Source organism: Hylobates moloch, unplaced genomic scaffold (assembly GCF_009828535.3).
Source record: "Hylobates moloch isolate HMO894 unplaced genomic scaffold, HMol_V3 SCAFFOLD_8, whole genome shotgun sequence".
NCBI classification, from domain to species: Eukaryota; Metazoa; Chordata; class Mammalia; order Primates; family Hylobatidae; genus Hylobates; species Hylobates moloch.
The window spans coordinates 105,025,885-105,043,239 of record NW_026652283.1 but is presented as its reverse complement, the minus strand read 5'-3'; the positions used below and the strand labels follow the sequence as shown (position 1 = coordinate 105,043,239).

General features: G+C 39.7%; 1 protein-coding gene across 7 annotated transcripts in view; it reads right to left on the bottom strand.

Annotated features, from left to right (window-relative positions):
• Positions 1-17,355, bottom strand: part of THRB (thyroid hormone receptor beta) — a 381,142-nt gene that overhangs the window by 207,766 nt on the left and 156,021 nt on the right. For 4 of the 7 annotated variants that reach the window (XM_032162284.2, XM_032162285.2, XM_058442394.1 and 1 more), the window contains exons 2-3: positions 16,932-17,003; positions 68-204 (exon numbers count right to left, since the gene is read on the bottom strand). The gene's annotated coding sequence lies outside the window, so the exon portion shown is untranslated. The remainder of the gene's footprint in view (positions 1-67; positions 205-16,931; positions 17,004-17,355) is intronic. The other 3 variants (XM_032162287.2, XM_032162283.2, XM_032162286.2) reach the window with 1 other exon arrangement.

Below are 17,355 nucleotides of genomic sequence, written 5' to 3'. Positions count from 1 at the left end.
GCCTCCTGCATGTGCCTTATGCTCCAGCTGTGCCAACAACCTTCGAGAAACCTGCGGAGAAGCTCACCTTCACACCTGGGCTTGGTAGCTGCCTTGCCTGGGATGCCCCACTTCTCGTTGTAACACTCACTCAGGTGTCCACTTTTCCTGGGAAGACTTTTTCTTGCTCTCTTCAAGGACCTTTGCTATGAGCCTCCAAGCCCCCTGAAAATACACATTTTGCAAAGCATTTATCACAGTGCATGACAATTGTATGTTCACTTTCTCACTCCCTCACTAGACAGTGAGTCTTTCAAAAAAGAGAGGGACTGTGTCTATTTCCCTGTTGCTTTCTCAATGCCCAGCACAGTGCCTGGAACAAAGTATGTGCTCAATAAATGCTCATTGGATATTATTGAACAGACAGGATTCCCTGTGTATGGAGAGGCAAATTCATTGCCAAATGCCTATGGTAGCAATGTTGGATCCTCCCCTGTGTGTTGTTTATCAAGGCCATGCCATGGAGATACCACACTAGGGATGTGGGTGAGGAATTTTCACATCTGACTAAGCTGAGATGATTGTACAATTACACATCACTTCTCTCTAGAAAGAGAAATAGTTAGGATTCCTTAAAAGGGTTAGGAATTCCTCAAAAACCATTGCACATACAGTAGGCTGAACCAAGAATTTAAAAGCTTCTACATGACATTCAATGTTTATGACTCACCTACTTTAGGTGAAAATGCAAAGGAGTATGCATATTAAAGCCACAATGAGAGACTATTACATACCCATTATAATGACTAAAATTTAAAAAGACTAACATTATCAAGCATTGTAGAAGATATGGAGCAACTGAACTCTCTTACACTGTTGGGGGCACTGTAAATTTCTATAACCACTTCGCAAGGCTGTTTGAAAGTTTTTAATAAAGTCAAACATATATCTACCCTATAGCCTAGCAAATCTTCCCCTAGGTTTATATCCAAAAGAAATTCATATGTCCACCAAAAGACAGTCCCAAACTGGAAACAACCCAGTTTTCTGTTACACAAGAAAAGGAATAAACATACTGTGGTATATCCATGTACTCAATACTACTCTGCAATAAAAAAGAATAAAATACTGACATATGTAACAACAGGTATGAATCTTACAAAGGTTATATTGAGCAAAAAATATCAAATACAAAAGAATGTGTATCATGTAATATGTAAAAGAAGTTCAAGAACAGATAAAAACATTTATGAATGGTGATGAAATTCAGAAAAGTGGTAATCCTGGTATGGGGCAGGCAGTGACAGAGAGGGGCATGGGCAACCTTCAGGGTTGCTGGAAATGTTTTGTATGTTCTTCTAAGTGGTAGTTACATGGGTATATAACTACATAAAAAAATGGAGCCTTATATGCTTTAGTATATGCATATTACAGCACACTAAAAGTTTTCATAAACTTGATGAACAGATCCCCTAGATGAGCAGAAGCGACAAAACACCCCATCACTCATATAAAATTCAGAGAATGGGTCATATACACCCTTGTTTGTTCAGGCAAAAAGATCAGCACTGAATAAAAGCTGACAAATGTTCCAGTGGAACTGGCATGGTTGTGGAACAGAGCATTATGGCAAATTCAGTGTATTCAAATAATCGAGGGCAAAGACATCCACTGCTCTGGAGGTCACACCTGTAGCATAACTCCCTTTTGGGGATGAGTGGACATCTCAGCTATACTCTCTATTATGGGAGTCTAGAAACAGAGGCCCTTCTCAATCATATACTTTCAGTCAAGTCATTCAGTCAAGTCGGGTGCCACTTTTTGAAAGTCATTTCATAAAAGAATAATGCTAAAACCCTCCGAAGAGTGTAAGCATACTGAAACCAGAAGAGAGAAAATAAAAAAAAAAAAACTTTGCAGAAATGTGAGATGACCCAAAGATGATCAGAAATCTCAAATACTTGAAGCCTGCTGTGTCTGCTATTCCTGTCCAATTGAAAGGAAAGAGGTGCTCCAGAAAAATGTATTGTCTTCTCTTTACCAAACAGGGCTTTGGCTCCTAATGAGAGTTGCACCGGATTATCACATGAGGACCTGCAGAATTTCTTTTACTCTTTCAGTGTTTTTCAACAAGGACATTATGGCATTCGGGGCAGGACAAATGTTTGGGTGCAGGACTGTCCTTGTTCTGAATGCCCTAAAGGCCAGTAGCATCCCAGCCCTCCCATCACTGTGATACCAACAAAATGTATGAACATGTTTCTGAGTTGAGAACCAGCACTGATGTTTTGGCAGAAGGCTTAATTGGCATCCAGATGGCCTAATCCACCCTGAATTAGAATCTACAGTGAGTCTTCTGGTTGGTGTTTCTAGTATTAAATATCAAGTGTAAATATCTAATGTTAAATATAATATTAATAACAAATTAGTCAACATTTGACAAAAAAAGGGGGAGGACTTTGCTCAAAGGTCCAAATTTCCAGTCCCTTAAGAAGTGACTCACTGAACTTACCCACCCAACCTTTGCTGGCATTTGCATTTGCAATCTTGGACTCGAGGCCTATGTGGCAGGAAGGTCAAGCAGCCAGGCACTTATTTCCTTCCTCCTCTGTCCGTTGGGTCTCACCAATTAGACTGTGAAAGGAGGAAGCTAGCAGAGAAGATGATCTAAAGAGCCATCTCCTTAAGGCCTGGAGCAGAGCTCATCTACGCCACTACCCAGGTCTCTTTTTCTTACCAACCCATTCCCACAAGAGGACAGAGTTTCAGGTGTATCTTCTGGCAAACACAGCCAGGGAAGAAAAATCGGCAGAAGAAATAAATAATTCTAAAGTCCATGAACCTTATCAAAGTGAATGACTTTGCCCAGTTTTACACCCCCAGTCTCCATCTCACTGTGCAGGCTTAAATAACATAACCAGTTGTGTTGCTATAATGACCTAATAGCACATCCCTACAGGCTCCACTTCATTCCTGCATCCATTCAGAGGAGGCCCAAAAGCAGGGCCTCTTCATCTGGTTTCCAGATCCCTAGGCAGTGTATCCCGAAGAGTGATATGAAAGATAAGTTTAGGGGGTAGGTTTATGAATTTTTAAAAGAATAATACTAATTTTTTTACAGTTATCTTTTGCTTTTAATAAATGACACCTTTTTCATTTATAGAAATAATATAAGTTCCTTTTAAAATAATTTATGTAAATCTAAAAGGTCAACTATAAAAAATGTGAGACTGGGGATGAAATTATGGCAGTTTGGGATGATTTTTACCTCAGGAGGGTCTAAGACGGGCTTCTAAGATTTCATAAATTCCTTGAAAATTTATGGGGGATTGTATGCTAATATAATTTTTTTTTCTGGGAGGAAGGTCCACAGTTTTCATAAGGTTCCCCTAAAGAACCTTGAATCCAAAATGTTAGGAATGATTGTCCTGGAATCAATGCTGTGCTGTTCAACACTGTAGCCACTAGTCACTAGCCACACATAGCTACTAGACACTTCATACTTGCCTAGTTCAAATAAGATGTGCTATAAGATACACACTAGATTTTGAAGACAACATGAAAAAGAGAATGTAGAATATCTCCTTAATAATTTTTCTACTGGTTACTTGTTGGAATACTATTTTATATATTGAGTTAGAAAATGCAGTATTAAAATAAATTTCACCTGTTTTTTTTAAATGTGGTTACTAGGAAATTTAAAATTACATATGTGAGTTGGATTTGTGGCTCACTTTATATATTTAGTGGACAGTACTGGGTTATAGTATAAGGCCAAGAAAAATAAGACAATCTCTGAAGTCTGGGAGAAATTAGAATTATGAATATATTTTAAGGCATATTTATAATGTAAGAAACGAGATAAATTTTGAGAAAAAAATGAACTTTTACAAAATATTGATTTGGAGAGAAACAATTATACAGGTATACATTTCACTTTGTCCCCTTTATCACTTAGCCAGGAAAATAAACTAGTAGTAGAAGCTTAAACTGTTCTATTCTTTCAAATTAAAACTATAGTTTCCATAGATTCAAATGAAGGTAGAAAACAGTAATGGTTTTAAAGTTCCCGGGAAAAGTAGATAAATGATTTAAGTATCATTTTCTTTGGTTAATATAATCTATATCCACCAAATAACAAAGAGTTTATTGTATTTGCTTTGGGCCAGGCCCACCTCCCATCTCTGTTTTACGGCTCCTCACTAGGATAATTAAAGTGTCTAAGTCTTTTAGAGGAACTCCTGAAACTCCTTTCTTTGCCTGGACAGCAGCTTTCCTCTCTGGGTCTGCACATCTTGGGGCATCACGATATCTCTTCAGCATTTCCTTTCTGAACTGAAAGCTGATTCCTTCAATGTATAGTTGCTCAGGTGCAAAGGAATATTACTGTGAATTCTTTTCTTTTCCATAGTTATTATCAAGGCAATGGTTCATCTAGATCCTTCTACTGAAAGTCATTTCTTGTTACAGAAGCTTGTATTTTCTATGGCTGAGCAGTATGTGAGAATAGTCTCACATTCATTTTATTGCATGGTCCTGCATCTAATCTTTCACAGAAAAGATTAGCTCCATCTCTCCTACCTAATATCCTGCCACCTTTTGTAACACAAACACGGTTTGGGTGCTAATAAATGTGTCAGTCCCAGATCGGTACAGATACAGAGCTCATGAGTGAATTTGGCCATAAGAGCATATTTCTTATGAGCATTACATTCATGCCCACTTGTTTCCCCGTTCACTCCCATTCTGTTCCTCAAAAATCTATAGCAGAAGGCCTATTGGTGTTTAGGTTTTCCATAAAGTAATGTCATTCAGATGAGCTTTAAGAGGCCCACAGATAATGTTACATCATGTTTTCTTCAATGAGATGACTTGTTCTAACTAAGTCAGGCCCCAGGCAACCACCATTCCTACGCACGTTTTTTTTTTTTTTGGATCCTGTTGTCTCTTTACTTTCTGGGAGCAGCATTTCTGCCCTTTAAAATGGCAACTGCTCCCCAAGCCAAGCAAGACAGAAGCTGTTAATGGCTCCGCCCCTTTTCAAAGAGCATTCTTAGGGAGGAACAACCATCATACAATACATCTAGCTATGTGGACTGCAAGAGCTCCACTTGCATGTTGACTGCGTGTTGACTCAGCCTTCTCCAATTTTACTGTGCATAAAAATCACCTGGGATCTTGTTAAAGTACAGATTCTGATTCATTAGAACTGGAGTGAGTCCTGAGATTCTGCATTCCTAACCAGCTCCCTGGTGGGGCCAATACTTCAAGCCACAAACCATACTTTGAGCAGCAAAGGATCATCTCTAAGAAACTTTCCATGTTCACGGTTCTATAATACTGTGTGACCAGAAACACCAATAGTTGGCATAAGCAGATGAAGATTCTCCCCAGGACCTCCACTAGAATACTCCAGAAGTCATAATAACAGTTGTAGAAATTTATCTAAATAGGAGGATTTAGAAATTAAGTATGGGAGTCAATCCCCAAATCATTTCAGTATCTTGAAATAAAGCAATCAGTGGACCAAACTTACTATCTAATAGTTCTTTCAAATATTTGAAATGTTAGGTTTCTCTTTGAATTTCAAATGTTTGAAATGATTATGTTTAGTCAAGGATTAAAACATAAGCAGTACTGTTATAAACCACCATAATGTGCTACATCTGTTAATAAAAGACCTCCTCTTCCAGCTTCCACCTTGGTCTGAACACCCAATATGAAAGTTTTCTACAATCCCCCCAGCCACCTTGGATACCACCCCTGTGGGCACTTGACCTGCCTGAGTCTCACCCCACGCTTCATCTCAGTTTCAACTGAGTCACAGGTAGGTCATTTCTACAGCAGATCTACTACAATCACACATCGCACATCTCAGTTTCTTTATTGAGGACCTGAGAAGTCATAGAAAGGAGTCACCTTGTTAACTTTATAGCCTCTTGTCTTCTCTGTGGTGCTTTGTCCAGTTTGCACATTCATTCATTTCCATCCATCCATTCATTCTATCTTTCTCCTTCTCTTCTTTAGAGTAACAGCCAAAACCTCCCCTTATCTACAGCACAACAGTTCCACTGTCGCCCAGATCCTTTGGAAATTTATCTTTTTACTTCCAAGCACACTGACCAAGGCATTTTTTCCAAATAAATCGCTCCTTTCCTTGAGAAATTGTGTTGCTAGTTGTTACTAGATGTCATTTTCCCATCCTGTTACAGTTACTCTGTTTGCTCTAACCTCTTTTTTATTGTGAAATATAATATACATACAGAAAACTGCATACACATCAATTTTTGTTTTCAGCTTCTACTCTCTTTGAATTTTAATGGAGAAAACAGTTACTTTTCATTAACAACATATTAAATAAAAACATAAATCATTTAGTAACATGGCTATAATTGTAGTCCACAGATCCAAGATGTAAATGAACCAAGGCCAAGCTTAAATGAGGACACTAAAGGTCCATGTAATCTGGTGGTTGCTAAATGGGATATGCTCAAATCTTTGTTTCTTATTCCTAATGACCAGAAAATCAAGTAGGTAAATGCTCTTACAATGAGCAGATTCAATGCTGTATCTACCTGCTGAAAAATACGTATTATACTATTTCAGATGAAATGAGAATTGTAAAATATGTATGACAGGATTTTGGATTAAATGGGAACATCAAAATAAAATGAATAAAATCGATAATTTCAGCAGCCTCCTATGTAGTCAGGGTCTATCTCTTCAGACTGTGTATTAAATTCTCGCTTCTTGCTTTTGGCTGTCTGTCTTTTATAATTTTATAGACAATAAGAAGAAGCAGCAGAAGAGAAAGAAGTCAAACACATACTCTATCAGATGAAATTATTATTTATTAATCATTCTCATGAAAGATTTGCTGGGGGAAAAAGGTTAAGCTTATTACTACATGGTGGTCCCTAGATTGACTGAGATAGGCAGTTCATCACTGCTGCCTCAGACCCTGTTAACATTGATAACTAATGGCTGGCATGATGCCTGTCATATTAAATGCTTCCTCTCAAAGGAAGAAAAACGGCACTGAAAGAAAGTAATTGGTTCACTCTCAATTAATTGCAAATGGTTTTAAAAGAGCAAGGAGAGGCCAGGTGCAGTGGCTTATGTCTGTAGTCCCAGCACTTTGGGAGGCTGAGGCAGATGGATCACCTAAGGTCAGGAGTTCGAGATCAGCCCGGCCAACAGGGCAAAACCCCATCCCTATTAAAAATACAAAAATTAGCTGGGTGTGGTGGTGCCTGCCTGTAATCTCAGCTACTCAGGAGACTGAGGCAGGAGAATCGCTTGAACCCAGGAGGCAGAGGTTGCAGTGAATTGAGATTATGCCACTGCACTCCAGCCTGGGTGACAGAGTGAGAGACTGTCTAAAAAAAGCAAGGAGATAAAGACACATGCACATGTATGTTTATTGCGGCACTATTCACAATAGCAAAGAGTTGGAACCAACCCAAATGTCCAGCAACGATAGACTGGATTAAGAAAATGTGGCACATATACACCATGGAATACTACGCAGCCATAAAAAATGATGCGTTCATGTCCTTTGTAGGGACATGGATGAAACTGGAAAACATCATTCTCAGTAAACTATCGCAAGGACAAAAAACCAAACACCGCATGTTCTCACTCATAGGTGGGAATTGAACAATGAGAACTCATGGACATAGGAAGGGGAACATCACACTCCGGGGACTGTTGTGGGGTTGGGGGAGGGGGGAGGGACAGCATTAGGAGATATACCTAATGCTAAATGACGAGTTAATGGGTGCAGGAAATCAACATGGCACATGGATACATATGTAACAAACACGCACATTGTACCCTAAAACCTAAAGTATAATAATAAAAAAAAAAAAAGCAAGGAGAACACTTGCTGTTGTCTTTGATGATCAGGCCTAAACATAACAATCCCTGCCTGTTTTTCTTCATTGATTAACTTCAATTTCAAAGGTACGTCAGTGTGCCAAATGTTTGAGGTAGAAATAAAAAATTTTCCAACATGTAATAAATCATAATATAGGAACAATCCAGAAATGATACCAAATTGCCTTCAATAATGAAAACAACAACATGAGAACAAAACCTGCCAAGTGTTGAAAATAGGTTTTAGGACTGATAGCCCTCCCTCCCTCCCTCTCCCTTTCTCCTCTTTAATAAAAGTCAAATTCCACTTATTCTTCTAGGCTTGATACAAATTCTAATGCCCTCAGTAAAGGATTCATAGATCACTGCAATCCACCATCAACTTTTGCTCTTCTTAATATCTTGAATATGTGATATCTACCCCATTTATCTGTAGTTGCCAAAATATAAATAATAAATAACTAGAATGATTGTTCACCTTTTTGTGAATATGTATCGTGATATACCCCAACCTCCACCACCACGGTTAGTTACAACTTTCTTTTTATTTTATTTTTTGAGATGAAGTCTCATTCTGTTGCCCAGGCTGGAGTGCAATGGCGCAGTCTCGGCTCACTACAACCTCCGCCTCCCAGGTTCAAGCAGTTCTCTTGCCTCAGCCTCCCAAGTAGCTGGGATTACAGGTGCCTACCACCATGCCTGGCTAATTTTCATATTTGTAGTAGAGATGGGGTTTCACCATGTTGGCCAGGCTGATCTTGAACTCCTGACCTCAGGTGATCTACCTGCCTCAGCCTCCCAAAGTGCTGAGATTACAGGCATGAGTCACCGCTCCTGGCCAGTTACAACTTTCTTAAGGGAATTGGCTGTACTTTTTATACCTCCCACTGGCATAGCATGGTGTTTTGCATAGAGAAAAGCTTAGTAAATATTTATTTGACAATGTGTTTTCCCAAAGGGAGCTAGTAAATAGTTGTTCCCTCTGTTATTAAGCAAACTCCCAAACCAGAAATTGTTTGGCCTTGGTATGGTTTCTTCACTAGAAGCTGTCCAGTCTTTTCTTTTCTTTTCTTTTTTTGAGATGGAGTATTGCTCTGTCACCCAGGCTAGAGTGCAGTGGCACAATCTCGGGCCACTTCAACCTCTACCTCCTGGGTTCAAGTGATTCTTCTGCCTCAGCCTCTCGCGTAGTTGGGACTACAGGTGTGTGCCACCACGCCCAGCTAATTTTTGTATTTTTAGTAGAGGCAGGGTTTCACCATATTGGCCAGGCTAGTCTCAAACTCCTGACCTCATGATCCGCCTGCCTCAGCCTCCCAAAGTTCTGAGATTACAGGCATAAGCCACTGCACCTGGTCCAGCCTGAATTCTTAAACTCCATCTATTACCATCTTCTTACAAATTACATTTCATGTCTTTGCATATTCTACTTCCCCTGCCTGTCCTCCTATACCTTTACTGTTGGCCAGATAACTTCTCTTCACCTGTGTAGACTCAACTGAGGTATCCTATCTTCCAGGAAGACTTGCCTGACTCCATGCCCCCAATTCATTTTTGGGTTTCATTGTTCTATTGATCTCTCAAAGAACATCACGCATATTTATATCACAGCATGTATTACACTGTTGTGCACACATTGCTTTCTTTGGTAATTCTTTTGACTGCCACATCTGGCTAAGCTGTAGTACTCCAGTGGGCACCGTTTACATAGTGACCAAACTGCACAAACGTATTGAACAGTCATGTATCCTTTCCACCATAGACAGATCATCTTTATACATCCATGCACAATAACTGGCCCAGTTCAAGTGCTAGAATAGACACATTTATATAACAGACATTTGTTTAATGAATGAAAAAGTGAGCAATCAACAAAACTCTAGTTGTCTTGATTAAAAATTCCTTCAGACCAGTGATTCTCAAAGGGTAGTCTTTGGATAAGCAACATGTGTCACTGGGGAACTTGTTAAAATGCAGATTCTCAGGCCCCACTCTAGACCTACTGAATCAGAGACTCTGGCAATGGAACGTAAGACACTGTTTTAACAAACCATCTAGATGATTCTAATGCATGCTTTACTTTGAGAAACACCATCTTAGGCTGCTCAAAACTAAAAGTAAAGATTTCATTTCAAGGGCTCAAATCACTTTGCCTATAAGAAGGTCATTTACTTAATTTTTTAAAAAGTTTAAGTTATAAGGCAGTTCAGACATTCAAAGCATATAAAACAATATTATAGACACCCATGTACCCACCATTCAGATCTGTGGGTATTTGATCCATCACCCTAAAAGAAATAAAACAGCAAAACACTACCAGTCTCTCTCTCTCTCTCTCCCCTCTCACTCATCTCTCACCAAGCTAACCACTGTTTTACAGTTGGTGTGTGTTTTTCCCATGAATGCTTTTATACTTTTACTACGTAAGTGTGTAGGCATCTACTTATTAATGAGAGACTTTGTCCAGGATGTCAGAGCAGAAATCACAACACTTGTCCCAGCAAGCTGCATGGGAAGACACCTGGAGTAGCCAGCAGCCAGTGCCAACCAAACCTGCCCCTCTCCAGTATTTGGTGGGAAAAAATAGGGCTCACATGAGCTTTACAAAATGCAATCAGAGGGGGTTAAAATAAGAAAACCAAGTTATACTTATTTAACTGTTGCTGACTGTAAAAGTTAAAATAAAAAGTAGGTTTTTCCTTGAAGCTAAGGGTGTCAAACACATAGTACCAAGAAAGTTGTACTGACAAACTTCATCATTTTTGTGTATATTACACACACAAGGGATGTGTGCACCCGCCAGTGTATCATGCACCATGGATATAAAGAGTTCCAAAAGAGCTATGCTCTTTTTTTGGATATAAGGAATTCTGAAAGAGGTAGCTCCAACTGTCAACACCATAGATGAGTCTTGATTTTGTCATCTGTAAAATGGCATTACCTGCTGTCTTATGGCTTAACAAAAGGGAGTGATGATGAATTGAGTGTTAATTTCTTTCTTATTTGGGAGCTTATAAGTCTATGAAAATATGATTACCAAACTCATAAGTCTACTCCTTCTAAAATTAAAAAAATAAAGACAAAAAGAAAGAAAAACAGAAGGGGAGAGAGCAGGGAAGGAGGGAATAAGAGAGGGAAAAAGGGAGAACAAAACTTAACAACTATTTCCTCCCCGTCCTGCCTTTCCTCCTTTCTCCAGCTTGGCTTCTTATGATGACTTCCTACTCATCTTTACAACTGGCTTCTTATGATGACTTCCTAGTCATCTTTATGATTTCTCTTTCTCACATTCTCTTTCAAAGTCTGTAATTTAGCCTCTTTTTCCAGGTGATTCTTAGGGATACCAAAGTTTGAAATCATTGCTATTGGTGATATGGAGCCCTAGAAAAGTTTTACACTGTTATTTTTGTTTTATGTATGCATGTGTGTATGAACATACATACACATATATAGTGTGTTTATATACATACATACACACCTCTGTGTATGGTGTGTGTGTGTGTGTTTAAACATAGTTCACAGTTTTGGATGGCAGATAATGAATAAACACATTCTTCTTGGTCAATTTACTCTACAAATTTGATCACATGCATCTATTTTCTCCTATCTCTGATACCATCTCACTAATACCGAGCCTATCACCACAAACTGCAGTACTCAAAACCACCTTTCATCGTTCCCCTTTTTATCCATTATACACTTGGCTACAAAATCAGTCCCCTGAAAGCCCCACCTTGACCTTTCATCTCCATACTTGAAGGGCCTCCAGTAGCTGCCTAATTGTGACCAAGTCTGCTAGGTGTCTCCACAATGTTCCCTCACAACGAAATCCCACTTTCATTCTGAGTGGCAAGGTACCCAGCCACATTTTCCCACTTCCTTTGCAACTACGAGTAGGTAGATGAGATTGTAGATAGAAGTTGCTTGATGGGCATTCTGGTAAGACCCCCTAAAGAGGAAAAACACAGCTAGTAATGGGTGCTTTTTGCTACCCCTCCCCCATTGTTGCTGTTGTCTCGAATTTATACATAAAGGCTAGCACCCCAGCAGTTACCTTGAACCAAGAGGAAATCTTGAGGATACAGCCATATGCTAAGAATAGCAATGCAGAATCACAGAAGGTACCTGAGTCCCTGCTGACCATAGAACCACAACCCCTGCTTTGGAGAAAAAAATAAACCTTTGTCTGTTTAAGTCACTGTTTTTTATGGTTTTCACTATGGGCAGGCCCAAAATAACACTTTGATCTCTTCACAAATTTAGCTATTTCTCCAATTTGGCCAATGTATTATGGTGGTATACTTTGACCTATTGCTTCTCTTCCAAAGAACAGGGGCTTGCAGATAGAGCCATCTGAGTTAAAGCCCAGCCCTGCCACTGTGACAGTGAATTCTTTAGGCACTGCTCCTAACCATTTTACCCTAAGTTTCTTTGTCTACAAACGGAGAATAAAAATAATATACACATTGGGGTGTTTGTTATTTTTCTTTCAACCTGCTTTTAAATTGTTAATAGCTCAATAGCACCAACAGGGAAAACATTTGGGGAAAGGAAAAGGAGATAAAACTCAAACCCGGGCCGGGCGCAGTGGCTCACGCCTGTAATCTCACCACTTTGGGAGGCTGAGGCGGGCGGATCACGAGGTCGGGAGATCGAGACCATCCTGGCTAACATGGTGAAACCGCATCTCTACTAAAAATACAAAAAATTAGCCGGGCGTGGTGGCGGGTGCCTGTAGTCCCAGTTACTCAGGAGGCTGAGGCAGGAGAATGGCGTGAACCCAGGAGGCAGAGTTTGCAGTGAGCGGAGATCGTGGCACTGCACTCCAGCCTGGGTGACAGAGCAAGATTCTGTCTCAAAACAAAAACAAAAACAAGAACAAACAAAGAAACAAAAAAACCTGAAACCCGGATATATTTTCTAACTTGTGAACAGCTCTTACAAGCAGTTTGGTGGATGAAAATGCATACTGTTTAAAAAAAAGTGGAAAAATGTCAATAAATTGGGCTTTAACAATTGACATTTTACCCTCCCATTCTCATGAATAACTGGAATCTGACTACACACATTACATTAGCCACTTGACCAAGGAAGAAAAAAAGCAAGAGAGAGAAAAGAAAGAAGGAAATTTCAAGAACTTTGGCTCTAGGAGGACGGTTGCCCAAAGTCCCTGGAATGGAGAAGACATATGATTTATATCTTGGTATTTTCCATTTGGTTAAATTGACTCTTAATGACTTGAAATAGGTCCTTTCAAATGGAATTGAAAACAAGTAAATTCTGCTCAAACTCTTATATTGTGTAATTTCATTTCTGCTCTCATGCACATTAAACTAAACTGGTTGGAGAAAAATCTCTTGCTAAATTAAATTTGGTTTGATCAGGAAATTTGTGTGCATGTGCAGGCAAAGCACAGTATGTGTGGGTTAAAAAAATGTCCTGGTTATTTAAAGTGTTCTTTTTCATGGATGATTCAGTTTTACCATAGCTTCATTAGTGAACTAAATTTGTGTTAATGTGGATCTGTGTTGTGAGTGAAATAGGCTTTGGCCCTTTGTTGGGAAATCACTCAAGTAGTAGACATTTTGTCCTTTCTGAAGAAAATTAACACAGCCTCAAAGGCTGGAACATTTGAGCATCTTTAAATCCTTCCTTCTCCAGCTCCACATGACTCTTCTTGCCGCTTCCTAACGCCGTCATCATTTCCTTTTCAAAAACCTTTTCCTTGCTCATCCCAGTCCCATTTCACTCACCAGGCTCTAAAACGCAGAATTGGCCCCTGGGAACCATCTGTCCTGGCCTATGTCCTTAGCTGTATTTCTGCCACAATAATTACCTTCCACTTTACTACCTGACTTTTAAAATATACAATAGCAAAATTTAAATGAAGTTGTTTCAAAGTATTTCAGGGCAAGGAAAGTGCTTTTTAGAGGGTCAAAATGCCCTACTGCAATAACACAGGTACAGGGCCCATTATTTGATAGTTCTTGATGCCCGATGAAAGCAAAAAGACTGAATTCGCAAGTAGCCTGTTTGACAGGTACCACTGAAAGCCTTTCAACCTCAGTCACCAGAAGTTCCACTCTGCTAAGATATATGAGAAGTCTGCATTTTATAGGGCATTTAAAAAGCAGTCAGATAAATAGGAGCAAAGGATTAAAAAAATTATGAAGAATTTGAATTTGAAGAATATTGTTAATAGCACATGTTAAAGTAATGCATGACAAAAATGAGGTTTATATCGGTGAAGTAAAGATTACTGAACAACATACAATCCCAAATTAAAGCAAGGCATCTTTGGGATCCCCGCAGGATGGGGCCTCACTATGGCATCTCATTTCCCTAGGCAATGAGCAATATGGTCTTGGATGGAGAGCCAACGACAACCACTTACATGCTCAGTGCCTCCGGAGGGCCCCAAGCTTATTTTCATCTTTCCTCTTGTTCACAGTGTTCCTGATTGCATCGAAATCCTGGAAAGGGGCTCAGGAGGGACATTTCTTTGGGGGGAGTGGCTGAAACTAAGATTATCCATAACTCTTAGCATGAGTTCGGATCAGTGTGACTCTGCAGAACCATCCTGAATGTGCCAGACCTGGACCATGTCTTTCTGTACAATCTTAGGAGGCAAACTCCAGCATAGTTAAAAGGGTAGAATTCCATGTCATCTGGCTTATTAAGGAAATAATATACACCAGAATGGGTATACAACATGTGTAACGTTTGTCACATGTTTCTCACTTATGGAATTCTTTATATACATGGAAACGGATAGAGAAGCCCAATACCTAAACAGATAAAAGTCCAGCTGCATGTTGGGTGGTGACCCAGATGGTGTCTACCCACCAGCACTCCTCCCAGCAGAGACTTTTAAGGGGCTTCTCAGAGCCCTAAAAGCTCAGAGGACCCCATCTGGAATATGGTGCCTCTCTAAACCTCCGGGAGCTACACACTGGGAGGGCAATGATTCTTGGCCTCTGTGGTCAGCGGAATCAAATATTGTCCTCTGAATCTCTACTCCCAGAACTCCCAGGTCTCACATCTTAGCCATGTCACAGGTTTCATTGCTTGGAATTCCTTGAGAGTTTTTTCTTTCTGGATTTGGTGATTATTGAACAAAAAATATTAGAACAGCATGATTTTCAATCTTCAGAAATTCTGCGTAATGAATTTAGACTGGATCCAATAAACAGCCCACATAGTTTTAAGGAAATTGATCAAACTCAAATATTTGGCTACAGTATTTTCATTCACTAAATGCCGAATTTATGTTTTCTTTATTTTCCTCTGTTTTTATTTTTAATGGAAGTACAATTTATATAAAGTAAAATGCACAGCTGAGTTTTAACAGATGCCAGGTAGCCCACGGTTCTATAAACATTTCCATCACTCCAGAAAATTCCCTCATGCCCCTTGCCAGCCAATCCTCTCTTCTCCCCAAGGTAATCACTATTTTGATTCTTATCACCACAGATTAGTTATTCCTTTCCTAGAACTATATAATATGAATACAGTGTTCATTCTTTTGTGTCTAATGCCTCAGGTTTTCAGCATTTATAGAAATCTCTTCTTAGTTTCCTTATCTGTAAATTGAGGAGAATGCCTTGTAAAAAGAGTGTGCAAGTATTGGGAGGTGCCCCCGGTTTCCTGGTGGGAATGGAAGACCTCTGAGGTCACCTTGATTGAGGTGGGATGAAGAAGAGGCTGGGGACTGGGGCTGCAGGAGCCTTCTCATCTTTAAACAGAACAGCTGTCCTTTTCCATGCTTTACAAATTGGGGGCCACTGAAAGATTTCCACTGGGAAAAAGAGAGGGCTATTTGTAAAGATGAAAAACACTTAGAGAACCATAGGTCTTGAAGATTCTTAGTGATCTCTTTTTCTTGAACATTCTATAAATTACAAATAGTGTTTTTAGATATGAGAACTATGGCTGGTCCTCTCTAGGGAGGGCTGGGAGACAGAGGCAGCCAGACAGGGGGCCCCAAGGGAGGGCCTGGGCACTGAGTGCTGTAATACTAGCACTGGTTACAATCAGATAGCACCACCCCAACCCCGGCGCCTAGACAATAGGCCAGAGGCCATGGGCAAGAGGAGGCACAAAGACAGCATTCAAAAGGCCTGGCTCCCACAGCCAGTGAGCATTTCTATAGACTCTGCCAGACCCTGACCAAGCCTGAATGTCACCTTATCACCAGAAAGCCATTTTTCCATAGTTAGTTTTTAAACTGCTAAAAATAATAAACACAGAAAGGAAAGTTCTGACACAACCTTATATGCAGAGATAAACTGAAACTGTGCTGTTATAATAATGTAAACAAACTGGATCCTAAATTATAACCCAGTGATCTGAATGGTTGCTTGATATGATCACATACCTCAGGACTGAAAGGCAAATTCAGAAGACTTGCTAGTCAAGTGGATCTTTACTGCACAGGTGCTTGTACCCTATCTGACCATAGGAACCAATGGGTTATCTAATTCTCATGCCTTTTTTTTTTTTTTTTTTTTTTTTTTTGAGATGGAGTCTCACTCTGTCACCCAGGCTGGAGTGCAGTGGCATGATCTCTGCTCACTGCAAGCTCCGCCTCCTGGGTTCACACTATTCTCTTGCCTCAGCCTCCTGAGTAGCTGGGACTACAGGCGCCCGCCACCATGCCCGGCTAATTTTTTGTATTTTTTAGTACAGACAGGGTTTCACCATGTTAGCCAGGATGGTCTCGATCTCCTGACCTCGTGATCCGCCCGCCTTTTTAGCACTCAAGGAAAAGACACATGGGAAAGGACTGTTGGATCTTCACTGAGCACAATTTTCTGGCATAACAAGTGAAAATGGGCTCTTTTCGCTCACTGCCCTGTTACTCTTCTTTTCTCGAGTGAATTAGTATCATTGCTTTTCTGTTATGTTTTTAATTCATTTAATGCTTTATATTTTTTCTGAATACCTATAGAGTTCAAAACTACATTAAATAACAACAGCAACACTACACATTAGGAGATAATTCCAATAATATTAAAAAGGGACAATTAATAGCAAAGATCACAAGTCTGCAAATAGTCAAGCTGACATCTGACCTTCTTATTCATTAAATCATGTGTGGAACTTGGCACCCACGCAGGACAGCCAACCAGAAGGAAATCGCAGATCTGGAAAAAAGGAAACACAGAAGATAAATATAATTTGTTGTTTTAAAGTTTCCCAACATTCAGTTAATCTACAACTGTTCTTATTTCTATGTTCAAATAGGGTCTGGTTTCAGAGCTGTCTCTGATTTTGAATAAATGCAAATAGACTTAGATAAAATCTTATTCTAAAGGGGAGATGGTTGCAGGGAAAGGGACTCTAACACAAGGACTGCAAGAACACATTACAGGCATGGGACAACTTTTGTGAATCTCAGAGATGTACATTTCTGTGGAGTTTTAGGGACAAGACCCAAGAGCTTTGGATTGGCAGTCTGGGAAGATGAATAAAAGGCAAATGTGAACCTCAAACTGT